Raw genomic sequence first — 21,713 nt, 5'->3', positions numbered from 1 at the left:
AGGATGAGTTTGTGTCCTTTGTAGGGACATGGATGAAGTTGGAAACCATCACTCTGAGCAAACTGTCGCAAGGACAGAAAACCAAACACCGCATGCTCTCACTCATAGGTGGGAATTGAACAAGGAGAACACTTGCACACAGTGTGGAGAATATCACACACTGGGGCCTGTCGTGGGGTGGGGAAAGCGGTGAGGGACAGCATTAGGAAATATACCTAATGTAAATGATGAGTTAATGGGTACAGCACACCAATATGGCACATGTATGCATATGTAACAAACCTGCACGTTGTGCACATGTACCCTAGAACTTAAAGTATAATAATAAAAATAAAAAAATAAAAAATAAATTAAAAAATAAAAGAACAGTGTCTTCAGGTCAATAAATATTGGCAAAGAGAATGAATGAAGGAAAGAAGGGATGGCCTTTGTGTACTGTGCTAGATATTGAGGTGGTAGCGTGGGATCAGGACTCCTTTTATGGCCCCTGGGTCAGCAAATGAAAGCTCCTGAAACATAGATGTCAAATTTGACTCTGATATAAGGTTCCTGCCAAGGATTATGGGGAGAAAAGGGCCACAGAGACACAACCCTTTAGGAATTTTGAACCATTTCAGGAAACAATTCAGATAGCTCCAGGCAAAAAGGATGAGGGAGGAGATGACACTGAAATTTGAGTCATTTACTGCCTGCCCCCATCATTTTCTCCTGTCCCCCTTTTCCCCTCCCCTGCCCCATCCCTGCTCCCTGCCCCCAACACCCTCTGGTACAGCCAGAACCTGGCCTTGGGTTGGGGACACTGGGAAAGGCGTGGGAAAAACAATCAAACCTTGGTCAGCCGGATAATTAGCTGTTCCTCTGTGACCATGGCCTCCCTCTCCTCTCCGCTTTGCCGCCACCCTCTACCCCCGCCCCTGCAGGACAAGTGTTTCCAAATACCCTGGCGACATCACCTCATTAATGTTAATGGGAAGTCCGGACATGAGCTTGGACGGTCATAAATTGCCGTGTGAGAAAAGGTGAGCGTATTTGTGTGTATTGCCTATGTGTGTGCATGCTTCTGCAAGTGTGCACCACCTGTGTGTTGCATATATGAACATGTGTGTACTACACAAATGAGAAAGTATACATAATGCATGTGAGCTGTGTGTGCATGTTACTGCATGTGTACACGTGGACTCGAGTGTTCTGTGTATGTGTGTGTGTGCCAGTGTGCAAGTACGTCTACTGCACGCATTCTGCATCTGTGTGGAGTGCACATGCATATGTGTGCATGAGTGCACACTGCCTTGTGTGCATGTGTTATTGCATATGTGCTTGCATATGCATATGTATGCATACATATGTACATGTGTGAGCTGAATATGTATATCGCATGTAGATGAATGTACATATGTGTGCACCCATTATAGCTCTGCAGTCATTTTTGCCTTTATCATAAGTGTATGCATATTATATACAGTACGCACTGTATGATATTTAGGCACCCACGTGTACATGCCTGGGAGTACACACATGATATACACATATACACATTATCAGTACATTCTGTTGATATTGGTGCATTTCTGTGGGATTGTGTACCAGACGGCAGCTGAGCATCAGTGGTAAATACACTAAATGGTGTAGTAACAAGGAGCTTAAGCTCTGTAGCCAGACTGCGTGAGTTCAAATCGCACTTCTTCCCCTTACTTGCTGTGCACATGACCTTGGGCAAGATATGTGACTTCTTTGGGCCGTGGTGTCTTCATCTCTAAAACAGAGATAATAATTTGTATGTCCCATATGGTTGTTGTGAGGACTCAATAGCAATTCATATGAAGTGTTTAAAATAATACCTGGCACATATCAAGCACCCAATAAATGTTGGTTATTATTACAACATCATTAATAGATCTGTGTCTACATGGAAACGTGCATGTCTGGGGCATGCGCTATGTAAATTTGGGTGTCTGGTGTGTGCACATGGCCCGTGTTTATATCTAAGCCAGTGTGTGAATAGAGCTGTGAGTCTGGGAGCATGTGTAATATCCAGGCCACGTGGATTTCTGGGTCCTCCCACACATACCTACAGATGTCCTGGCACTCTGACAGTGGTGGACAGCATGGCAGCTGCAGCCTTGCCTCACTCCCATCCCCTGGAGCTCAGTGAAGGGGGCTGCTCTGAGGAGGGAGGCTGGCTGTAGCCATGCCTGCCCATGCCACGGTTCACGTGGTCCACAGTGCATAATACACACACATTGGTCTGACCAGCACCACCCACTGCTGCTTGTGAGGGACGAGCTGGTGACTGGAGAGCCCCACTTCCTTCTCCCTCTCCGTGCAAATCCAGTCAGTCTCCAAGTCCTGTCAGCTCCGACCCTGAATCTCTCAATTTGTCCATTCCCCTCTCTGTCTCCTCTCATGACAGCAAAAGCCTCTTGTCCCTCCTAATCCACTCTCCACGCTGCAGCGAAAGTGATCTCTTAGAAATGCAAATCTCATCACCTTGCTCACTCGCCCGCCTAAACCCCTTTAATAGCTAGCTTTGCATTGCTCTTGGAATAAGGTCTAAAATCCCTTCCAAAGCATATGAGGGCTGGCCTGCCCACCCCAGCCATAGCTCCCACCCTCTCAGCCACTCCCGGCTCCTGCTCCCCGTCTCCTCACCCCCACTTTGGTCTTTGGTTCCCTCTGCCTGGAATGCTCTTCACCACCTTCACATCAAAACTCTTTGGGACATCTTTACTTACAGACTGCCCCCCAATTTATGGGGGGCATGTTGCCCTGTAATAATTCTCACCTCTGCCATCAACACACAGGCAGTTCAATAACTACTGCCATGTCATCCTCATCTCCCCTAAGCACGATGAGCACTGAAGGTGTCGGGCCACCCCTGTGTTTCTGGGCTCATGTCCCATGTTGGCCAAGCACCTGCGGTGCACCAGCAGTTGTGCTGAGCCTGATGATTCAAGGCCCCAGCTGTCAAGAAGTTTGCAGTCTCTCGGAAGAGAGAGACAGACACAAAGCATACTGTGAAATTGGTCAATGCACCCATAGAGTGAGGAGGGGCCTGATGGAGGATTCCAGGGGCCTTGCCAGAGGGGACCTTGAGAAATGAAGCGTAAGCCCGGAAAGGGAATTCCAGACATGGGAAGAGCAGGAGCAAAGGTTCAAAGGGAGGAGATCACAGTGCCCGTGCAGCTTGCTGTTGCTGCGGCAAAAACTGTAACATGGGAAGCACTAAGAGACAGAACCGGAAAGGTCTGTGGGGACTAGACTGTGGGAACTTGAAGAATTTCTCCTTCGTTTGGACTGATCACACATCCATCAACTTAAGATTTTAAAGTCCCAGCTGTGATAGGGTCACTGCTGTCCATCAGGCTTCATGTGACTGAGAGGAGGCTTCCCTGATGCCTGATGGAACCAGTTCAAGGACTCCTTGGGATGGCATTGAGTCCATGGCCCCAGATTCCCACTTTATTAGCAGGAAGGAGAGGCCCAGAGAGGAGCAGTGGTTTCTCTCAAACTCACAGCTCGGCCAAGTGTGGAGAGGCGGGACTCAGCTCTGAGTCCAAATTGGGCCACCCAGCCTGCTCGGAGCCTGTGCCCAGAGGTCAGGGGTCAGGGGTCAGGCAGCTCCTTCCCCAGGAAGGCTCCAGTTGCCTCTGGATGGAAGGAATGGCCCCTCACACAGGCCCCAGGCAAGAACTCAGGCAGGGCAGCAGATTAGCTCTCTGAGGAGGCCCAGGCAGAGACTAAAAGGGGTGGGGGGCCTCTGCTCGAAGGCCAGGAGCTTTAATTCCCCGCTTTCAGTTGCTATTGCTAATTCAGGTCCCAAGGGGCTTGCTGAGTTTGTCCTGGACTCAGCCACTTAATCTTCTAATACCTCCCAGCAAAGCCCCTTTGTTCTCCCTCTTGCATAAGGTGGTAGGAACTGTGCAGCCTCCTCCCCTCTGCCCCTCCCTCATCACTCAGCCTGAAGCCCCTGCTTGTGGCAGCAGCTGCACCTCCAATCCCTCCTGGGCCCCCAAGAACTTTCCAGCAGGGGATGTTTAAGGCAGTTAGCCGCTCTAAAGGCACACTTCTGAGTCTGTCTTGCCCCTATCTTTTGGAGGCCTGGCATCGTACCGCAGTGCCTCTGTGCCGGAGGGCTCCCTAAACTGTGGCTTTTACCCATCTTGGCAATACAAAGGCCTTGGCTGGCTCAGGGAACCTTCCAGTGGTGAGGCACGTGCCCTCTGACCGCCCAGGAGCGATCTGGCAGGGGGTCTCCCTCTCCTCCTTCCCCACCCCTAGGGTAATAAGGGCCAGCTTCCCGGACTGTGGCTTGGGCTCAGGTTGAGAAGAACCCCATATTTGGTTTAATGTTCTACTGTCACTATCTTGAAATTGTTTGTTTTTGAACAAATAGTCTGGCATTTTCATTTTGTAGTGGGCACCACGAGATTTGCAGCTGGTCCTGCCTAGAGTTTTGTGGGAAGCCCAGGAGGCAGCTGGCCTGGGGACCTGAGGAAAGCTGGGTTCTGGCTGGATGAATGAACTTTGGAAAGCCCTTGTCTTCCCTTGGAACTCAGTTTCCCCAAGTTATATCAGTTTAGCTAACATTGACAGAATACTAAATATGCTGTTTAAAACTGCCCCAAAAGCCAAGCTCAGCAGGGACCTAAGTAAGATGGGGATTATTGAAAGATAAGTGATGGGGAGGAGACAAAAAAAGAGAAGGGACTCTTCAGTGTTTGCCCATCTGGACTCTTACAGGAGTCTGGTGGAAGGAGTTTGGGGAAAGCAGAAGCAAGATGCCTGTCCTGGGCCTCGGCATCCCTTACCTGGGAGTTTGGAAGGCCAGGCAGGGACAGCAGATGGCTGAATTGGCCATGAGCATAGAGGGAGGGCAGCTTGATCCAGATCCGCATTACCCCTATTCAAGGCACCCCCTCATGGGCCAAGCCCCCTGGGGCAGGACAGCCCTCTGCTAACATCCTTGCCTCTACTAGGTGTTGGGGTAGGGTTCTGCTTGTGGGAACATCAAGGGGTCAACGGCTCATGTGGGCCAGGGCAGACCCGCTCTACCTTCCCAGGTTCTGGAAAGACCCAGAGCCTTCCCAGGGCATGATCACACCCACCAACAGTTCCCCCAGACCCAAAGGGGTATGGTTCCATGTCTAGCTGTCATTTTCCCAACCCCTGATCTATACCCCCTTCTCACTGAATACTGAATTAGCCCAAAAGCCAGGAAAGAGGCCCTGGAGGAAATGGTGGCTCCTCCTTGGGAACTGCAGGCTGCCCTCACCCAGAGTCCTTTGAGTTAGGGCCTGGCTTATGCTTGCTGACACATGGCTTCTACGGGTCCCTGAGGAATCAGCTGGCTTTCCTACCTGCTGCAAAGGAGAGTGGCGGGGATCTGCACAGCGTGGGAGCTTCCTGGGGGCCAGGATGCATTTACTGTCTCCCCCACTTCCCCTTCAGTAGTTAGGACGGGCTCTCTACACAGTTGGGATGGACAGAGGTCCCAGTGGGTCTTGGCCTTATCAATACTACTCATGGGCCAGCTGTATCCCAGCTTCCCAGGAAAAAGAGACCAGGCCTGCCTGTAAGCTCTGCTAAGGACTAGGATCCTACTTACCTGGTTCACCATCAAATCCCAGGTCGTAGCACAGTGCCTGGCTTGCAGTAGCTGCCCCATAAGATTTGTTAAACAAATGAATGAACTGAATTTATTCTTCAATTTCATTAAATGAATAAATGAAGTAGCAACTGGAAGCTTCCAAGTCAGAACCAAAAAGATCTTCCTCACTTTTACACAGTCATGTTTAACCAGACATAGTTGTTCTCTTGCCTGTGGTTTGCTCTTTGAAGTTGGAGCTGATACTGAATGAATGAAGAGGGGTTGGCGTGCCCCTTGTCCCAAGGCTAGGGAAAGGCTGCACAATCTCTCCAGGGCCTCCAGGTGACAGCAACTCATACTCCCAGAACACCAAGACAGAAGGCACCCTGGACAACCATAACCAAACTCCTCAGGCTCAGCTGAGGTGACTAAGGCCCAAAGAAGGGAAGGGACCTGCCCTAAGTCCCACAGCGAGTTGGTAGGGGAAGTAGAATTAGAACTCAGGATTCCTGACTCTCTGCCTGGAGCTCTTTCCATCCTGTCAGGCCCAGACATGAGTCTAGTTTCCCTCCTGGTCAGGCAGGCCTTTTCTAGGACCTGGGCCCTGGCTGTCCCTAGCAGTGACAGCCTGGCCACCTGCTGGCCAGAATGCTTGCAATTGCCAGGGAAGCGGCAGGTTTGCGGTTTGTTTGGACTCAGGCGGCCTTGCACAACGGTGAGGTCTGTAGGAAGCTGGGCAGGCCCCTCTCATCTCCATCCCTGCTCTGGGGACAGAGGGCTGGCTGGCTGCAGGGCACACAGGGCCAAGGCACCAGGTTGGCAGGAGAAACTCAGGGCCTGACTGTTTATAGTGGGGATAGCTCCCCAGGCTCTGTCATCAGACCTCACGCAAGGTAGGATATCACAGACAGCTGCCCAGGCAGCAGTGGGAATGGTGGCTAAGGCCCTGGGCAGAGAGACCAGGCTTTGACCCCCCAGTTACATCCTCGGAATGAGCTCCGGCTTCCACCCTCTCCTGGACTGCACAATCTGACAGTTTCTATTATAAGGCTCTCTCATTCTCGCCACAACTCGACCATAAATATTAGATTGCTCCCATTCTACAGATAGGCCAATGAGTCCTAAGTAGGTTCAGTGCCTTGCCAGAACTCCAACAGCAAGAAATCCAAGTCCAGGTCTGCCTTGGAAACCTTCTCCCTTCTCCAAATTTTACAATTTTACACTTGAGTGGCTTGTGGCACTGTCCAGTTCTTCTGGCAGCCTGCCTTCCCAGAGCTCCCTGTTAAGAAAAGTGCATGGAACCCACTGCCACGAGAAAGATGCATCAGACACTGATGCTACTGGACGGTGTCAGCCTGACAGATCTGACTAGGTCATTCCCTTCCAGCAGACATCTGCTATGGCTCCCCATTACCCCAGGTCCCCACCACACTTCTGCGATGTCACCCCTGCAGGCCTCTCCAGCCTGAGCCCACACTCTCCCTGCTTTGAGCCTCAGGATCTAGCCCCTAGCAGGTGGTTTCTAATGCAGCCCTCGCCATGGGGTTTCTAGCCTCCAGGCTTACGTGCAGGCTGTATTCTCTACTCGGACATCCCCAGCCCACTCCCCACTTCTCTAATTTAAAACTCAGATAAAGTATGACCACTCTCATGCAGACTTCCCTGTCTTCTATAGACCCACTAAGACTGAAGCAGGTCTCCCTCCTATCCCCTATAATCCCTTGGCATACCTGTACCATACTAGAGAAAAATGATCTGCTTCTGTGCCGCCCACTTGTCTACACTGTGAACCATCCTTCCACCTCTGGGTCCCAGTGCCTAGCACTGTACTGGGTGCCCAGTGGGTGTTCAGTGAACGTTTGTTGAATTAATGAATGAATGAAATGAAGAGATGCTCTGGGGAGGGAGCCTCTGGAGGCATGGGAGTGTCCAGGGGAGCTGTGGATGTCCCCTACCCGCTGGAGAACCCCAGAAAATCCCTACCTCTCTGGAAACTCTGGGCTGAAACCAACAAGGTAGAATTGAACTGGGATAAACATCAAAACTTCCTGGCAGTATCCACTTCCTGTGGGGTCTGTGACCTAGGTGCCTAACAGCCCAGCTTAGAGAAATGGAAGGTCACTTCCAGCCCTCTGTGAATGAGGATCTGGAATCTCAGGACCAGCCAGAAAGGGTATTGCCTCCAGGAGCACCTGGGACATAGTCCAGTCCTGTCCCCACCTTGAGCACAATACCTCAAGCTCCTGCCCCATAGAGAGCAGAAAGGCCAAGAAATCTGTTCACTTTGAGAGGGAAGAATGGAAACATTCAATAAATATTTCTGGAACCTTCCAGAAGCATGACACATGGCGGTCAGCCCCAGAGGGGACAGTCATCCTTTTGACCTCCCTGCCTTCAGTGAGGTCCTCAAGATGACTGAGTGCTTCAGCATCAGGATTCTTAACCAAGGAGCAGATAGGAGAGAGAAATGTGCTGTCTGCAAAAGTGTAATCAATATGGTAATATCCGGGAAATGAAAACACACACACACCCTGTTGTTACAATATACCAACTGCAGACAAAGGTCTTAGCTGGTGAAACTATGCAGGGAGAGTGGGACAAAGCACAAGGCCATGGTTTAAACGAAGCTGACTGCACTGCTCGAGCAGTGCTTTTCAGGATGACTGTTTATAGATAATTGGTGAGTTATTAATACTAATGGCTGTCATGCATTGTTCCTTCCTTACCACCAGACGAAGACAGCAGTTTTAGATGCATTCTTTTCCTTTGCCCCATTTAATGTATTAATTATGCTTTGCAGGCGGGCGCAGTGGCTCACGCCTGTAATCCCAACACTTTGGGAGGCTGAGGCGGGTGGATCACGAGGTCAGAAGATCGAGACCAGCCTGGCCAACAAGGTGAAACCCCATCTCTACTAAAAATACAAAAAAAAAAAAAAAAAAAATTAGCCAGGTATGGCAGCACGTGCCTGTAATCCCAGCTCCTCGGGAGGCTGAGGCAGAAGAATCACTTGAACCCGGGAGGCGGAGATTGCAGTGAGCCGAGATCGCACCACTGCACACCAGCCTGGCGACAGAGCGAGACTCCATCTCAAAAAAAAAAAAAAAAAAAAAAAGTATGCTTTGCTTTACACCTCTACTCTCAGAGCTAATCTTTTGTGTGCTTGCTGGAATTCTACCTTGCCAATCATGTGAAAAGGCTTTGGGGTGGCTAGACAGGTACGTTCCATACAATTTTTGCAACAAGACAACAAAGTTTTCTTCAAAAATGAGGCAGAAATTCACTGTTGCTTCCTCAGAAGGTCTTCTTGGGTCTTCTCTGAAAACAGCCACGCATACCCTCTCTTTCAGATGCCCTGGAAGATGCCCACCAGCTTGCTGAACTCACCAGACAGCATTATGGGTGTTTCCCGCAATCCTTTTTTAACTTGAGGGGCCTTTTGAGGACAGGTCCCAAGAGCATGGCCCTAAACTACCACAGCAGAATCACTAAGAAACTTTATTAAAAGTGCAGATTCCTGGGCAGCTCCTATCGCCTTTCTGCTCCAGAATACCCAAGAGTGGGGCCCAGGAGTCAGCCTTTTTCACAAGCTACCCAGTTGATTCTTCTGTGCACTCAATTTTGAGAACCTCTGGCCTAAAGCATGGCAGGTATTCGGGAAATATTTGCAGAATGAACTGTTGGTGAATGAGTTTCGAGAGGTGCAGTGTAAACAGAAGCGCCATCTGTGGTGGAGTTGCTCAGGATTCTTCCTGGCCATAGAACTGGGCAATGTTGCCTCTGAGTCACTCACTGGACCTTGCCTGGGCACCACACTTTGTCCCCATGGGGCTCAGGCTGGTGTTCCTTGTGACTCCTCAAGCTGAAGCTAAGGCTGGGAGTGATGAAGTGCCCCACTTTGCCCCAGGTAACCCCTGCAGGTGGGTACCCAGAGTAGGGTGGCCAGGGGATCATCAAACTCTTTCCCCTTCAAACTGCAAACTGTATTCTCTGCCTTCTATGCCCAGTTGGGCTAGGGTAACCTTCTGTGGCCTAGTCATGGGTTCAGTTTCAGTGCAAAACACATGCCTACCCCTCAATGCTCATTGACTCCTATTCTGGGTATAGATTACTCCATTTCTGGGTACAGTCTGATCCTTGATCCTGGATACAAGCTGGCTCTCAATCCTAGGTGTAGACTGATCCCTAATCCTAGGTACAGTCCTGGATTAGGGATCCATATTCCTGGTCCTGGGTACAGATTGGTTCCTAAGCTTGGATACAGACTGACCTACTACTTCTGGGTATAAACTTAACCCTGGTCCTGGGTACAGACCAACCCTTAGTCCTACCTAGTCAAAGTCTAATCCCTTTAACCCAGAAAACAGGCTGACACATAACCCTGGTCAGAGCCTGACCCTAAGCCCAGATCTCAGACCCTTAATTCTAACCACAGACTGGCCCAACCCTGCAGAGATTGTCCATGACCCTGACCACAGACTGACCCAAATGAGGCTGGTCTAGGAGTGTATGCGGGAATTGGAAATAGATGTCCTGCCCATGGAGGCCAGAGAGCTATGTCCACAAAAGGACAGGGTGTGACCAGCCAGAGTTGCCAGAGTTTTGGCAACTTGTGTCTTCCGTAATAGAGCTGGGGCATTGATGGAAATTGAGGGCGCTAGAACCTTGTGACTTTGGCCAGGCACCAGTCCTCTGCCTCCTTCTGTGCCTGCCTGGCTGCCCCTGCCCTGGGGCTCCCGCCTGGCCCCCACCTCACCTACTGGCTCACTGAGACAGAGCCAAACATGAAAGGGAAGGTGATGGCCTGGCCACAGGGCCCAGGAAAATGCAGGTGTCGTTAACAGCCTGGAGCGCTGTGGCCTGTCCACTCTCAACCTTCTGCTGCCCATCCCTTTCTGGAATAGACCCCAGGCCACATACAGAGGGGGCAAGCCCAAGGTATGATACCAGCAGGGCCAAGTGGACTGTCCAGATGGGTAACAGGGGCCTGCCTTCCTCTGGCCTCCACAAAGGGGCCGCAGGTATTCACATGGATGGAAATGGGAGGGCTAAGGCTGTTCATAGGCCGCTGTCTGGTCCATAGGACTCAACTGGCCCTCCGAACGCTATCCCACTTACCAGCCAGGATTGAAGGAGATCCCATCTTGGATCTAAAGGAATGGGGGTGAAAATTGCATCTTGTCATTCCAGTTCCACTCCATTCTGGCCATGGGAAGCATTTGTGGGCTTCTACTCTATGGGAGATTCATAGCCTCAATCCTTAAGGAATTCTCAGTCTGAAAGGAAAACACAAACCCTGACCTCAGGGAGCTCCCAGTTTGACAGTGGAGACAGAGAGGCCCTGCATCAATTGGAAAACAACCCCCACTGCTCTCAAGCACACAGCAGTGAAGATATGTATCCTTGATGCTACAGGCAAGTAAGTAGGAAAGACTGAATGGAGTAGACAGAGAAGTCTAATCCAGGTGGCCTCCTTGGAGGAGATGATACTCATGTCTGGAGGAAGACTTAGCCCACATACACACCCGTTCACTGACCCTGCGACCACCCCAGCCCCAGGAATGCTCAGGGCCCAGACCATTTCCCTCTCTCTGCCCAGTGAGGGGTAATCCTGAGGCCTGTACTCCTTCCCCCTGGGGAGTTGAGGATGGGTGGGGGACGGAACGGGCCTCCCCGGCATTCCTCCCGCATTCCTGGGGCCATGCCCTCCTTCCTCCCGGCCTCAGCCTGGCCATAAACTATTTCAGGCTTGCAAAATCTGGTCTGCTGCTCTCTTGCTCATAGCCCCCAGTGAGGCGGAGGCCTGGGTCCCGGCCAGAAAACCCATAGCACCCACAGAGTCCAGAGGGTTCTGGTCAACTAGGACAGAGGAAACTGGGTGACCTCTTGGGCAAATGAACATACAGGGGCTGGGGAGCAAAGAGGATGGGGACTGGCCCCTCCACAGGGCAGCAGCCACATGGCCCCACTTCCCAGAGAATGTACCCTGGGAAAAGGGAGAAAGGGCTGGGAAGACAGGCCGGCTCGTGTTTGGGGGTCCAGCAGTGGGCTGAGGGCATTCAGACAGATTACTTCATATGAGACTCACCTCCCTCCTGACACCAGGCCCCCACGCCCAGCTTCATGTTATCATCCCCGCTTTACAGATGAGAAAATTAAGCCTTCGACCAAAGCTCTTTTTGGGGCTTATGTAATGCCTCGCCACTCTGCCCATATGAAGTGTAGGGACTGGAGCCTGGCCTTCTGCCTCTCTATACCAGGGCCCACTCTGCAGCCTACCCCAAATGTCAATAAATGCCACTGTTCTTTCTCTCTCAGCCCCACCTGCACAGCCTGCCCTAGACACCCAGTGCCCAGAGCCTCCACAGTACCCATTCACCCTCTCCTCCCAGGATTCCCCTCCAAGTCCCCACACCCTGCCTCCCAAATGAGCTTCTACCTTCTCCCCACTGCCACCTCCCTAGTCGCAAGCTACTGTGTTCACACCCCCACTCTCCTCTGTGCTGTGGGGGCTTCCCTGATTCTGCTCTGGGAGTTCCTTGGAGAGGACTCTTAATTCTCATCCCTAGCTTCTCCTCCCCTGGGGTGAGCTTCCAGAGTCAGCGCCAGTGGGACCTGGTGAGGGGATCCCTCCCACCCCCAGGCAACTGGGGCCCAGAAGAAAGGGCCTGAAGCCACCTGAGCCAGGGGCCAGGGGCCGGATCTGACACCTTTCTGCATCACCAGGATCTGGAATGGAGAGGGCACATCAGAGAGGTGACCAGCAAATGAATGAATGAATCCCACCATTCTGTGCTTTAGATGCTGACAATATGACAGTGAATACAATGTGAAAAAAACAAAAAACAAGCACACTTCTCACCCCCATGGAGCTTTATTCTGGTCAGGCAGAAGGAGAAGGAAATGTAAACATACAAGGTCAGGTACTGCTGTGAAGCAAAATAAAGCTGTGGGTACTGTGTGAAGGATAGGCTGTGTGTATGTGTGTCTGTGTGTGTGTGTGTGTGTGTGTGTTGTGCATATTAAGTCAAAGAATGAATCTGGATGATCCTGGGCCAGGTCTGACCCTAGCATTGCCACTGACCGTATAATCTCAAGCAAGTCATGCCTCCCCTCTGGGCCTCACTTTCCTCATCTGTAAAGTGAGACAGTGGACTGAAAGGCCATTGTGATCTGGCCTCAGCCTTGACCTTCCAGGATCCAACACATTTTGCCTCTGTGAATTTAATGGGGGGAATTATAGGCAGCTTAGAAGCGGTTCTGAAGGAGAACCTGTCTGCTCCAGCAGTTCCCTGAGGTTCCAATTTTTCTGTTGATGTCACATAATGTGCATAGATTTGCATACTAGGCCCCCAAACTCCCAGAGAAGGCACGTCTCAAAAATGTCAACAATTAGCACAAATGACTTGACTTATATTCAGGCCTCTTCCTAGAGCAAGGGGAGGAAGGTGAGGTCACCTCCAGCTACAAACGAAGCAGAATTCTTTGCCCTGAAGAGGCAGAGAGAGGAGCCCTGCTTCCTCTCCTCTCCCCGGTGCCCTCCAGCCCATTCCCTCATCTCTGCTCAGACACCCCTGGCTGGAATGCCCAACAAATGCCCAGAGGGACCTCCTAAAGACCTACTCCTGAGTCACTTGATGACTTTGCCTAAGCCCCTAACAGGAGCTGCGTGACCCTGCCCTGCCCTGTTGGTGTCCAGAGCAGCAGCTTTCAGGGTTTGCAGCAGCCTGGGGGATCCAGAGCACCTCCAACTCCAGTCCCGCCACCTCAGCCCATGCCAGGCCAATCCTAGAGGCTCCAACCTCTAATACCTCCCAAGATCAGTAAACATTGCCACTTCCCCTCACAATGGCTGCCTGGTCAGGATTTGCAAATCACACACTCACATACACACTAACACAAACACACACACGGAGGGGCTCGTGCATGCTTTCACACACAGAGCATACTCACTCATGCACACACAAACACACACTGAGGTGCACTGAAGACTCCCATCCAGGACAAATGATCTGTGGGGAAAAGAAAATTAATGTTCATAGGGTGCTTTACTTATGCCCATCTCGTCCGATCCTCTCCACACCCTAGGAGCAACTTTTTGGCACTCCCGTTTTGCAGAAGAGGAAACAGACTGCCTGGGTCTGCTGATTCCTGTCCTTGGGAGCTCACTGCCCCATACTCCCACCCTTGTACACAAATGGAGGTGCTCTTACAGAAGTTCTGAGCCTGATTCTGCTGCTGCCTCTCCAGCTAACCTTAGGTAAAACTCTCCCCCGCCCAAGGCCTCAGTTTCCTCATCTAGGTAATGGGAATCCTAATGCCTTTCTTTTCTCTTCATAGGCTTAAACCAGATGGCCCATGATAAGCCCTTCCAATTGCCATGTCCCAGAGATGCCAAATTTGAGCCCCAGTCACTCACCATGAACCTGCCACCTATTCCAGGAACCTGGCCAGGAAGCCCAGGATGGGCTTCTTACCTTGTCTTCCCATTGGGGTGGGTCTCAGAGGAGGCCAAGCTGGGCAGAGCTCTCTCTCTCTCATTGGCCCTCAGGTGCCACCCCCATTAGTGCTGACTTACAGCTTTGCGCTGCTGCTGACATCAGCACCCATCTGTCTGTTGTGGTAAGAGAGGCCTCCTAGGGAAACAGGTTTGCTACATCTCAGCCAGGAAGGACCTCCCAGCTGGGCTGTTGGGGCAAGCTTGGTAAATACCCTCAACAGACACCTCTGGAAGAGGAGCGGGTGATCAGAAAGCAATGCCTCCCCCAAGCAACCCTCTCACCTCCGTAGCCACCCCCAGCCATGATCAAATTCCCATCCCTGGCTTTGGACTTTCCAGCTGGTTCCCTGAGCTACTCAGCCCATCATCCCAACAACCAGCTTCCTACAACGTCCATCTCCTGTACCACCATCCCCCCCAACCACTGCTGTCACCATCCTCTATCTGTCACCTCCAATCATCAAAACCCCATCCGCCCCCACCTTCCTCCTCCTTCTTCATTCTCATCCCTACCATGAGCAGCACTCATCCATTCCAACTCAAAAGGTCACTATCTAATCCACGATCTATCTCACTTCCTGCCTAAATTCTTTATGGAGCAATAAACTTTCGCTGGAATGATACCCAGTCCACAAATCTGGGACCCAGTGACAGTTCCAGGAGGCCATGGTGCACCGTCTGTGGCTCAGATGGTTTCCAGTGGGGTCTATTCATATGGCATCTGCAAACACTCAAATGATGCAGATGCTTCCCTTACTTAATACCCATCTGGCCCAGGGCGGGCTGAGGGTGGCCCAGCTGGATGCAGCACTATCCCTAATCTCTCAGAGCAAGCAGCAAGCAGCAAGCAGTATACCTGGCTTGTTTAAACACACACTTTGCCAGATGCTGAAGAACAATTAAAAGTGATCACAGTAGATCCGCTACCCTGATCAATCTTGCCTGTCTAAAGCTCAGATAAGTCTGTATAGGACTCTGTTTTCAAATCTGTCATTTCTGATGGTACATATGCTGGACTTTTCCTTGCAGGACCAGCTAAACTCAATGGAGTTCACACCCCAAGCAAGAGAAGAGCTTGCCCTAGCCTTCATCCAGCCTCATGTGTCTGCGATTTGGCTAGAAATTGTTCAGGAGAATCTTAATTAGCATTCACCTGTGGTGTTGTGTAAAAAAAGAAAACAAAAACAAAAACAAAACAAAACAAAAAAACAAAAAAAACACCGCACTTCAGGTTCCAAAGTCTGAGTTGGAGTAAAAAGATTGTTGGAATCCAGGATCCACCATACAACTGCTAAGCCTGTTTCTTCATCTGTAAAATGAGAATGACAACGTCTACCTCATAGGATAGGTTTGAGGGTAGAGCGTGTTAAAGAACTCTTAAGGACCTTTTGTCAGACCCAGCTTGACCACAAGATTGAGCTGAATCTGAATAAACATTCTAGAACACTGCCAGAAAAGCTGCATTTACTATCTTGTCAGATCTATGTAATTTGCAGAGTTCTTTTTACATGGGTTACGTCCAAAATCAAAATTAACGTTATTACTGATGCTCAGTTAAAACAGCGTAGTAACTTCTGATTATTTCTCTCATGAAACTACCTATTTAGTTTTATACAGTCATGTACCGCATAACGATGTTTCAGCCAACGATAAACTGCACATACAACGGTGGTCCCATAAGATAATAATGGAGCTGAAAAATTCCTAGCGCCTAGTTACATTGTAGTACAATGCATTACTCACATGTTTGTGGTGATGCTGGTATAAACAAACCTACTGCATTACCAGCCACATAAAAGTACAGCATATACAATGATGTACAGTACATAATACTTGATAATGATCGTAAACCACTATGATACTGGTTTATGTATTTACTATACTTTTTATTGTTATTTTAGAGTATACTCCTTACACTTTTATGTTAACCGTAAAACAGCCTCAGGCAGGCCCGTCAGAAGGTATCCGGAAGAAGGCATTGTCATCATAGGAGATGACAGCTCCATGCCTGTTACTGGCCCTGAAGACCTTCCAGTGCAGAAGGTGTGGAGGTGGAAGGCAGTGGACGTTAATGATCCTGACCTCAAATAGGCCTAGGCTACCGTATGTGTTTGTGTCTTCATTTGTCACACAAAAACATTTTAAATTTAAAAACAGAAAACAGCTTATAGAATAAGGATGCAAAAAAGAAAATATTTTTGTTCAGCTGAACAACGCGTTTGTGTTTTAAGCTGTGTTTACAAAAGAGTCAAAAAGTTTTCAAAATTTTTTAAGTTATAGGGTAAAAAAGCTATATTAAGCTATGGTTAATTTATTACTGAAAAAAGAAATGTTTAAAATAAATGTAGTGTAGCCTAAATGCTCAGTGTTTATAGGGTCTACAGTAGTGCACAGCAATGTCCCAGACCTACACACACACTCACTCACTCACTCACTCACTCACCGAAAGCAACTTCCAGTCCTGCAAGCTCCATTCATGGTAAGTGCGCTCTATAGGTGTGCCATTTTTTATCATTCATACCACATTTTTAGAATACCGTTTCTATATTTACATATGTTTTATATGTTAGGCATACAAATACTTACCACTGCGTTACAATTGCCTCCAGTATTCAGTAGAGTAACACGCTGTACGAGTTCACGGCCTAGGTGTATAGCAGGCTAGACCATCTAGGTTTGTGTAAGTGTACTCTATGACGTTTCACATGACGAAATTGCTCAACAATGCGTTTCTCAGGATGTGTCCCCGTCATTAGGTGATGCATGACTGTACTCTGACATCCTCTCCAGCTTTCATCTGTTTTTATTTTTATGATGTGCTGAAGACAGGACACTGTATCTGCTCTTCCCTATGTAAGTCTTGCCATGCCCTTTGGCCAAAGGCAACTCAAATATGGACTTCCTACTGTCACCATCAAGGTCACTATGATCTAAGTGTTTTTTAGGGCTTGTGCAGAGAAGGAAGAAGATGCCCCCTGCCTTCTCTGCTCCCCATCATGTAAGAGATAAGACACAGGCTGAGCCCCAGGAGGAGAGATCAAAGCTTTATATCTGAAAGGGTGGTTCCAGCCCAGCAGCATGAACATGGCCTGGGAAGATGTTAGACATGCAGGTTCTCAGGCCCCACCCCACACCTGCTGGATCAAAAACTCTGATTTCTGCACTTGAGCATACATCACTCAAGTTTGAGAACCACTGCATTAGAGAACAGAAACCCTCGACCATAGCATGCAGGAACAGCAAAGCCATGAGGACACATCCAGGTCTGAGGAAGTCATTTTAGCCTGGAAAGGAAAAGAAGGAGGGCATCATCGGCGTGGGCTTTGGGACCCCCACGCTCAGCACTCCTGAAAGCATACAGAGAGGGAGGTCTGGGGTCTGGAAAAACAACAGGAATCTTGGGAATTATAAGGCTGAGAAGGAGGTGGGGGGGGAGGGGGGCAACGTGCCTGGCTGCTGCTCAGGCCTCCTCACTGGCAGGGGGTCCCAGCAGCCTTGTTCCCCAGGCCCATGCTGAATTTGCTAGTGATGCTGGCATTCCTAGCTGTGGTTCAGCACCAAGGTCCAGTGACCCCCCAAGACCCAGCCCAGGGCCATTTCCCTAATAAAGACCTAACCAGAGGGCCAGAGTTTGGGGTGCTGAGGCATTGACTGTGTAAGGGCCCCAACCCACTACCCCATCCGCTGTCCTCCCTGCCCCTCCCCATGTGCCTGGGGCTTTCCCAGGAGTTGGAGCCACGCTGACGGGACATAGAAGCCACAATTCTTGCCCTCAGAGAGCCCAGCAAGCTGCTGGGGAGATGAATACTGAAGACCACCAGTTCCCAAGTCCTAAACCACGTGCCAGACATCATGCTGAGCTCTTTGTGAACATTATAGGATTAAATGAGACAGTCACGCTGAAACAGATACAAACCAAGAGCAGAGAATGGTCAGCACAGGAGGAATCTAATTGGCAAGGTGTACCTGAGAGCCGGGCAGTCAAGAAGTTTCCCAAAGGGAAGGAGGCCCATTGCTGACTTGGAGACAGAGAATGTGGAGGCAACAAGTTCATCTCTGTCTCTATCTTTCTGTCTCTTCCTCTCTGTCTCTACCTCTCTGTCTCTTTCTTTCTATCCTTCCTTCTTCCCATACAATAGACCACTCCATAAATGGGCAACCTCTCCTATGCCAGACTATGATCCTGTCGTTAAACCCCTATTGAGGCCAGGCACGGTAGCTCATGGCTGTAATCCCAGCACTTTGGGAGGCCGAGGCGGGAGGATCACCAGAGGTCAGGAGTTCGAGATCAGCCTGGCCAACATGGTGAAACCACCAATAAAGAGAAACAACCTACTGATACATGCTACGACATAGATGAATCTCAAAAGCACCATTCTAATGAAAGAAGCCAAACAGAAGAGACTATACATTGTATACTTCTATTTATAAAGACTTTCTGGAAAAGGCAAAATTACATAGAAAAAAAAGCAGATAGATTAGTAGCTGCCTGAGACTGGGAGCCGTGGTAGGGATTGACTACAAATGGTATGAGGAGAACATGCTTAGGGTAACAGAAGTGTTCTAAAACTAGATTATGCTGATGGTTGCACAATTGTATAAATTTACTTAAATCATGAAATGTATGCCTAAAATGAGGATATGTTCTGGTACGTCAATTTTACCTTCATAAAGAGGCACTGACAATGAAGAAAAGAAGATGGCTGATGGAAGGCTAGCTAGCTAGACATGTGAAAAAGTGATTATAACAAGATGTGGATGATGTGATTATATTATAGGTTTGGTGATGATATGGGTGATCACTGTACAATTTTTTCAACTTTTCTGTGAAAGTTTTCATGCTAAAATGTTGGGGAAATTTTAGGAAGCTCAAAGCAGGAAAGGGATCAAAGGATCCATGGTTTAGAAAGGTAATTTTGGCCACCAGGATATTAGAGTGAAACCACTGACAATGGCGTTGGTGAGGACGTGAAGAAGCTGGGACCGTCATATGCTGCTGCTACAACCACGTTGGAAAACTCGCAATGTCTACTCTGTGACACAGTAATTTCCCTCCTAGGTATTTAGTAGAAATGTGTACACTTGCACACCACAAGGCAAAGATAAGAATGTTACAGCAGCATTATCCATCATAGCCCTAAGCAAGGAACAACCCAAAGATTATCAGTAGAATGGATTAAGAATTGCATAGTCATACAACGGGACACTATACCACAATGAGATTAAATGAAACGCACACATGACATGGGTGAATTTCAAAATGGTGAGCCAGAGAAACCAGAAGCAATCAAGTTCATCCAGTGTGATTCCATTTATACAATGTTCCAAAGTCAGGCCACACTAACTGTCAGGAATAGAAGGCAGAAGAATGCCTGCCTTTGATGGGACTGACAACTGGGAGGGGACACCAGGCAAGGGTTACAGGAAGCTGGCAAAGCTGTATTTCTTGATCCAGATGATGTGTTGCAGGTAAAAGATCACTGCACTATGTATTTATGTTTTGTGCAGTTTTCTGCGTGTGTTTTTTAATTAGAGGAAAAAAATGTTTACTAAACAATTGGGGGAAGAAAGAAACCTGGCCGGGCACAGTGACTCATGCCTATAATCCCAGTATTTTGGGAGGCCAAGGCAGGAGGATCACTTGAGCTCAGGCGTTCAAGAACAGCCTAAGCAACATAGGGAGACCCTGTCTCTACAAAAAAAAATAATAATAATTTAATTAGCTAGGTGTGGCCGCACATCCCTGTAGTCCCGGTTTTTTGGGGGCTGAGGTGGGGAGGGTTGTTTGAGCCCAGGAGGTTGAGGCTGCAGTAAGCCATGATCATGCCACTGTACTCCATCCTGGGCAACAGAGTGAGACCCTGTCTCAAAAAAGACAGGAGAAAAGAAACCTATTTGACCTTCACTCAAGGACACCCTCACCTTAAACCTGACCTCTGAGGGGCTTCTGGAGATGCAGCAAGTTTGCTTCCCCCCCTCTGAGCAGCCTGGGACAGTCTTGGGCTACACATCCAGCGTAGGCAAAGTCCTTGGCATTTGTCAGATCTGCAAGGTCAGAGGAGAGGAAAGAGGCATTGGAGGCTTTGATGCAGGATAGCCCACGGAGCCCGCAAAAGTCCTAGAAAGTTTGGCAGCCACCCTAAATCAGAGTGAATCACAAAGGATCATTCCAGCCCGGTCCTGCATGAGATCAGGGGTGAGCAAGCTGCGGGTGAACAGAAGTTAAGAATTGGTGAGACACATCAGGCCTGCTCTCCTGTTCAAAGCTGCCGCCTTCAAACAGTCCTCTCTGCCTTGTTATAGTTGTCTAAAAAGGCTTTAATAAAAATCCACTAAAATTAACTCAGTAGGAACTCTTTTTGTAAAAAGAATACTTATCCTTTTGATATATTTTGTGTTGGTGAGGTTTCCATTTTCAGATGACAGGGCCTCTTAATACAGAGTCTACTTTTTTTTTTTTTGTTTTTTTAAATAATCAACTTCAATTTTCCACGAAGGGAAGGCAGGGAGGTTGGTTTACAGGTTATCCATAGCAGGAAGTCTAATTCCAGGTAGAGCAGTCAGGCTTTCCATGATTACAGCTAATTGAGTACTGGCATTGTCTGTGTGCCTTTGTAGGAGTGAGAAAATGTTAAAAATGTGATTAGAAACTGCAAACCCCTGGCTCAGGAATGAAACAGTGAAAAACAAGCACAACCTAAAGCATTATCAGATTTAACCAACAGTTTTAATATGCTAACAGGCCCCAGAAGAGACTGCCACCAACAACGTATAAACTTGTGAGCACCGTAATATTGAATCAACATATTGTTGTATCTTTTTTTTTTTTTTTTGGTCAGTGGGGGGTGGGGATGGAGTTTCACTCTTGTTGCCCAGGCTGGACAATGGCATGATTTCGGCTCACTGCAACCTCCACCTCCCAGGTTCAAGCGATTCTCCTGCCTCCACCTCCCGAGTAGCTGGAATTACAGGCATGCGCCACCACGCCTGGCTAATTTTTGTATTTTTAGTAGAGATGCGGTTTCTCCATGTTAGCCAGGGTGGTCTCGAACTCCCGACTTCAGGTGTTCCACCTGCTTCAGCCTCCCAAAGTGCTGGGATTACAAGCGTGAGCCACCGAGCCCTGCCTGAATCAACATATTGAATGAATATGCAGCTGACCTTAGCAGGGACTTTCAGGAGACTTTTGCTGGCTGTAGACCAGTCTAGATCTCATGGTGGGCTGGCTTCTCCCAACAAACGCCTTGACAGACTCAGGCGGGTATAGGGGAGAGGGGCTTGAAGTCCAAATGATCCCCTAAGAAACTCCATGACAGACTTCTCTGCCCAAATAAATTTGAGAAATGCTATGTTCAAATGAAACACACACTCTGTTGGTGAGGCTGAGGAAACAGGCTCAAACTCAGCTGGTGGCCCAGTGACTGGGACCACCCCTTGGCAGGGACAACCTGATGATATCTTTCAAAATTAAAAATGCACATGGTCTTTGACCCAGCAATTCTACTCCCTGGAATTTTTCCTGTTGATACACTCCCACAAGGAGCAAATGACGTGTGGGGAAGGCTATTTGTTTGCAGCATTGTTTATAATAATAAAAGCCTGGAAACAGCCCAGCTCTCTCAAAAA

General features: G+C 49.0%; 1 long non-coding RNA gene across 1 annotated transcript; it reads left to right on the top strand.

Annotated features, from left to right (window-relative positions):
- Window positions 1–10,261: 10,261 nt before the first annotated feature.
- On the top strand, window positions 10,262–17,775 carry LOC115830840. Its single transcript, XR_004026338.1, has 4 exons — window positions 10,262–10,418; window positions 12,389–12,505; window positions 13,676–13,847; window positions 16,825–17,775. It is a non-coding gene; the product is annotated as an uncharacterized LOC115830840 (long non-coding RNA).
- The last annotated feature ends 3,938 nt before the right edge of the window (window positions 17,776–21,713 follow it).

Source organism: Nomascus leucogenys, chromosome 17 (assembly GCF_006542625.1).
Source record: "Nomascus leucogenys isolate Asia chromosome 17, Asia_NLE_v1, whole genome shotgun sequence".
Classification (NCBI taxonomy): Eukaryota; Metazoa; Chordata; class Mammalia; order Primates; family Hylobatidae; genus Nomascus; species Nomascus leucogenys.
This window is presented reverse-complemented; position numbering and strand designations above follow the sequence as displayed.